Source organism: Leopardus geoffroyi, chromosome C3 (genome assembly GCF_018350155.1).
Source record: "Leopardus geoffroyi isolate Oge1 chromosome C3, O.geoffroyi_Oge1_pat1.0, whole genome shotgun sequence".
Lineage (NCBI taxonomy): Eukaryota > Metazoa > Chordata > Mammalia > Carnivora > Felidae > Leopardus > Leopardus geoffroyi.
Genome location: NC_059338.1, coordinates 142,374,291 through 142,380,290, shown reverse-complemented (window position 1 = coordinate 142,380,290; position 6,000 = coordinate 142,374,291). Strand labels below are relative to the sequence as shown.

Sequence of the window (6,000 nt, the reverse complement as noted above, 5' to 3'; positions counted from 1 at the left end):
CCATCAGGTACATTAATTACCATGAATCAGAGGCGCTTTTGAATGTGTGAGATAGGTGAAAAAAAGCACCTGTTTGTTGCCTTTTTTTCCTGTTAGATAAACAAACCCACCCTAAATTACATTTCAAGATCCATGCAATGTGTCATTTACCCTGTTAACCACTCCTCCACACACACACTTTTGCCTTGGGAAGTTCCTTCCTCAATTTCAGGGTCCACTACGTATCTTTTACTTTTCTTTCCCAGGACACCATCAAACAGGATCGACTGCAGGTCAGTTGTTTGCACTTTGGTTGATGTACAAATGGCCCTTTGAAATTCAGTCCTACGTAAGCATCCCTATCACCAGCATTCATATTCTGAGTCTGAGGTACCTAAATGTGGAAAGAAGGGGTTTTCCAGATCAAAGATTAGAAAGCCCCCACACAACCACATCAATGGACCCCACAAGCTGAATCAAGTAGTTCATTTCAGTCTTTTGACTCAAAAAATGTATGGTAAGTAAATTTGGTTGCTTCCATTAAAAAAAAAAAATTGGAGGGGGAAATATAATCAACTAGATATGACCCTAAAGGACATGTGAACTATTTTTTGTTATGTCTATTTTGTTTTTTTCAGGGAGAGATGGTTGGAGACTCCAAGGAGCACTGGACGTTAAGTCCAAGAACATACCCTGGATGTTCACTCACCAACTGTGTCGGGAGCAAAGAGGCTGGGTGCCTGCACCCAGGTTTGTTCCAGGGCCTGAACACAGGCTCTACCCAAAGAACACCAAGGTGCCTTCTGAATCCACAAGAAAATGAAATCTTCAGATGTCGTCTCTGGATGTTAAGTACAATGAGGCTATACCTACAACCAATGTTCGGTGTGTGTGGCATGTTTGCGTCTAGGAGATAGTAAGTCTTTAAATACGGGACAGTTTTGTAACCATTTCTTCATTATTTTTGCATACAAGAAACAACAGAAAGGAAGACTCCCAGGGCTTGTCTCCACTTCTCAGAGGCTCTGCCTGCCGCTGCCCTGCTGCGGTTCTGGTCTAAGGACAGACCCTGACCCTTTGCAAGCCCAGGCTTTTCCTCACTCTGCTGCCACGCCAGTCCTTCCTCTCCCTGCCCACGGGTCCCCCACAGTCCTTTGCTGCCATTTTCAGGGATACTCTGCGTGATTTTTATTTGTATTTAATGTTTTCATTACTACAGCCTCTATCCAACACACCTAAAATCTCACGACACACACTTATTGCACCTGTAGGATTTCCAACTTTTGGCATCACAAACTCCCTCCGAATTGGGATTATGAAGTCTTCGGTTTTACAACAGTAATTATAACAACAGATAACATTTATTAAGTACTTGCTTTGTGCCAGGCACTCTACTGCTTTACAAAATTATCTCATTCTGTCACATCTAACTGCATCTAAGCATATGCTTACATTTACCAGTGGCGCTTAAAATTAATTAAAATAAAGATATTATTGATCATCTTGGAAAGCAATGGCTCAATATACTAAAGTCCATAGAATAAAATACCTTAAGGTCTTACGAAACGTACAACACTAAATTACTACAGAATACTATTAAATTTACGCTTCTATCGTGGAAAATAAAGCTATTCCTGGTATGTTGTACCCACTTACGTTTTACCCTATTTTTATGCCTTTCTCAAACTCCTAGAAACGAGAGCTTCTAATATGTCAAATAAATACAATTAGATTCATACATTCAATTCGATCCTTTGAGAAATATATAAAGCAATTTTGTTCTTGCATTAACTCCCAAATTGTTTTGCATAATAACCAGCCTGACATTAATTGTGCTAGGAGGGCTGAAAACAACATGAGATAGGACTTTTACTAATCCTTCACATTCCATTTTCAAGCCGTGTGCTGTTCCTGATCAAAACTCTTATTTATTATCAAGAATTGCATTATTCTCCGAATGACGGAATTTTCTCTCGGAGACAGGAAATGAAGGATTGCTAACACCGGGAATGTATTTTTCCTGTCTCGGTATTAATACATGATATATATTCATATTAATAACAACTCTGAAAACTAGTTTCATTTCTTCTACACATAAGCAATCAACAGTATGTGCAAAAATATGAATACTAGCAGCAGTGACGTGGGGATACAACACTGGGTTTCTTCGGAATGTACAGCCATTTCTAATATTTCATTAGAGCACGTGCATAGGCAACTGTCACAGGTGTCCATCAAAGCTGGATTAGATGAAGACAAACAACGCAGGCTTTGAGGATAAACTGAAGGTGCGGCTCAAAGGTTTCCGTTTCTCATCCAAGGGCACTATAGGATCATTGTCTTCCTCCCTGAGGCAAAAAGAACGAATCGATTATGTTACTGACATCCCTCCACGGCAGACTGAGACGTCTGTTTCATAGTCCAACAAGAGACAGTGCACGCTAACATTTCACAAGAAAACGTGGAAATTTCAATGATCTCTTCCTGCTCAAGTCTGTCGTGTCTGCGGTTTTCCCATAAAGTCTACCATCCTTTTATTTCTGTGAAAGAACCGATGAATGCAAAATTGCACAGAAATAAAGTTGTTTTTTTTTTAATGTTTGTTACTGAGAGACAGAGAGAGACAGAGCATGAGCAGCGGAAGGGCAGAGAGAGAGGGAGACACAGAATCAGAGGCAGGTTCCAGGCTCTGAGCCGTGCACAGAGCCCGACGCGGGGCTCGAACTCACAAACCGCGAAATCACGACCTGAGCCGAAGTCGGTCACTTAACCGACTGAGACACTCAGGCGCCCCAGAGATAATAAATCTTTTGAATCGAAATAAATGCTTGACCTGCTAAACAGCAAATTTATGTATCATGCTTAATAAGAAAATTAAGCTTTAAGGTATTGTCATTAATTTCTTATATAACAATCACAGACGGTAACTGCTTGAGCATGAAGGCTACTTCTTCCCAGTCTCCAAGTAACTTTGTGACTCAATTCTATTAAATGGATAAACAATAAATATACAATAATGCATGAAACAATAGTGCTTTTGGGGATAATGAATTTCCCATTTAGGAAAACATTCAGCTAAGATTTTCTTTTCCGTGATGTCTACGCACATTCCCAGGGATGGGAGTGGCCAACTGTCATACAGTTCCTGTGGGTTAACAGGTCCAGAATTTTGGACAATAAATGCCTATTAAAATTCAGATGCATATAGTTTTTTTAAGTTTATTTATTATTTTTTAAAATATAATTTATTGTCAAGTTGGCTAACATACAGTATACACAGTGTGCTCACGGGTAGATTCCCATGACTCATTGCTTCCATACAACACCCAGTGCTCATCCCAGCAAGTGCCCTCCCTCGATGCCCATCACCCATTTTCCCCTCTCCTCTGCCCTGCCCCCAGCCACCCTCAGTTTGTTCTCCATATTTAAGTCTTTTATGGTCTGCCTCCCTCCGTTTGTAACTACTTTTTTCCTCTTCCCTTCCCCCATGGTCTTCTGTTAAGTTTCTCAAGTTCCACACGAGTGAAAACATGATATGTGTCTTTCTCTGCCTGACTTATTTCACTTAGCATAACACTCTCCAGCTCCATCCACGTTGCTGCAAATGGCCAGATTTCATTCTTCCTCATTGCCAAGGAGGATTCCATTGTACACATAAACCACATCTTCTTCATCCATTCATCAGTTGATGGACATTTAGGCTCTTTCCATGATTTGGCTGTTGTTGAAAGCGCTGCTATAAACATTGGGGTGCATGTGCCCCTATGAATCAGCGTACGTTTCTTTCTTTTTGAGAGAGAGAGCAGGGGGCGGGGCAGAGAGAGAAGGAGACAGAGAATCCTAGGAAGGCTCCATGCTATCAGTGCAGAGCCAGACCTGGGGCTCAAATTCATGAACCATGAGATCATGACCTGAGCCGAAACCGAGAGTCAGATGCTTAACCAACTGAGCCACCCACGTGCCCCCAGATGTATATACTTTTTGAGCTGAAATTATATTCCTAGGAGCTTATTGTACAGATATAACCACTCAATCAAAGATTTTATGTGTAAGGATATTCACTGCAGCAAAATAATGGAAACAAGTGACTTCCTTCCTTAATAAAGAATGACACAATAGAGCACTTTAAACATGTCCACATATGAGATGTGTGCATGGATGTGTTGTACATACATACACACATGTGTCTGTCCATGTATGCACATAGACATATAAATACTATTTCTGGAACAATTTATTAGGAAATATTTGTAATGCTGGGGTGTATTTTTCCAAACTACATTTCAAAGAAGATAGTCTAATCAAATCTTTAAGATCCCAGATAGAACTTCAAAGGTAAAACAGGACTTTGTGTATATATGTGATAATTATAACTCAGTAAATTGTAAGTCAAAGTAACACACGAAACTGATGACTGCAATTCTGAAGCCACAGCATTTCGGAGCGAAAAGGAGCCTAAAGGTCATGATGTATACATTTTCTGCCAAAGTAAAATAACCTAGAGTCCCCCGTTTCCTAAAATGTGTTCCACATAACTAAAAATTACTTGGAAAAATGCATCCATGTTCCAAAAAACCGTAGAAACTCTGGTTAAATACAGTGATACATGGTTCTTCTATACAAAACCACCTCAAAGTCTCTAACACACTGATGTGCACTGTAAATCTCCAAAAGGAGGTAATTATGTCCAGGAGTCTCTACATTTGTAGACAATCAGCTTGTGACTTAAACACCTTAGTGGGTATCTTAATGGCTGCATAGAACACATTTGGAAAAGGCTAGTCCACAAGACAAACATATCCCAAGTTTATGAAAATAATGAAATTTCATTTTAAGAATATATGAAACAATTCTTAAAATTAAACTACCATGGTCCAAAACATCAATTAAAAAAGATAGTTAAAGTAAATATGCAGTCTCCCCAATCATACAAATTTACATCTTAACCCAAAGCATTTGAACACTTGAACATATATCCAAAGGGCAATGGAAGCACATGCTAATTGGTGTCTTATTCATTTTGAAGCTCTAAGGGTCTGACGTGAATGGTTCTCAATAGATGCCAAGTGAATTCTAGTCTACCAGAGTGTGGACCCTCCTGGTGAATTTAGGCACTCGCTCTGCTAAAATCTCCCTCAAGGAGCAACTAAAGATACCCCATGTTTACGGAGCTTTCTCTCCTCTACAAGGCACATTGAGAATGATCTTTGTATTAGCTCTATTAGCTCCCCTCCGCCCCTGCCCCCCCAACCTCCAAAGATAGATGCTTGATCTTGTTCACTGCAGATAAAATATTTCAACTGATCACAATCTGGGCTATGGATTTGGAATCAGGGAGACTGATTCAGATCCCAGCTCTGCCATCAACTTGCTGTGAGATTTCAGGCAACCCACTTGCCCTTTCTGGGCTTCAGATAACAATAGCTACCTTCATAGCATTGTGTGAGAATCCAGCAGGACAATGGATAAAATGTGACAACAGGGAGTCCTGGGTACATAACTGAGCTACCAGTGAGGATTTCAGTTGATTTAACAGACGTCTCTCTCACTAACTGAAAATTGAACCACACTATGGCCTACTATTTTCCATCGCATGTGTTCACAGTTTACTTTTCAGAATTTCAGAGAAGTTTTCATGGGATGAAATTATACTTGATCTCATCTGCGCTGGGTTCCCGAGGTCCAGAGCAGTATCTGGCCCACAGCAAATTCTCCAAGAAAATGCAAGTGTGTGTGTGTACACATACACAAAAAGTGTAACAAAATGACAGCGGCAACTTTAATTTTTGAAAATTTGTATCAAAATGACACATTCACATAAAGAGTTAAATAGTTCTAAAAGGTTTCTTATGAAACCTATCAGTCCTGTCTCTTATGCCACCAACTTCCTCAACTCTTTTAGCCGATTATTATACTAACACCACACGGCTATAGTGTGATGGCATTACTCCTTTTCGATTTTTAGTATTGTCTGTTTGACTCTCCCCACCAAGAAAGAAAATGCGACCCTCCTTCCTCCTG

General features: G+C 40.0%; 1 protein-coding gene across 1 annotated transcript in view; it reads right to left on the bottom strand.

The window, feature by feature from the left end:
* Positions 1-1,161: 1,161 nt before the first annotated feature.
* The window catches only part of CA8 (carbonic anhydrase 8), an 80,646-nt gene continuing 75,807 nt past the window's right edge, over positions 1,162-6,000 (bottom strand). The window contains exon 9 of the mRNA XM_045455154.1: positions 1,162-2,327. The gene's annotated coding sequence lies outside the window, so the exon portion shown is untranslated. The remainder of the gene's footprint in view (positions 2,328-6,000) is intronic.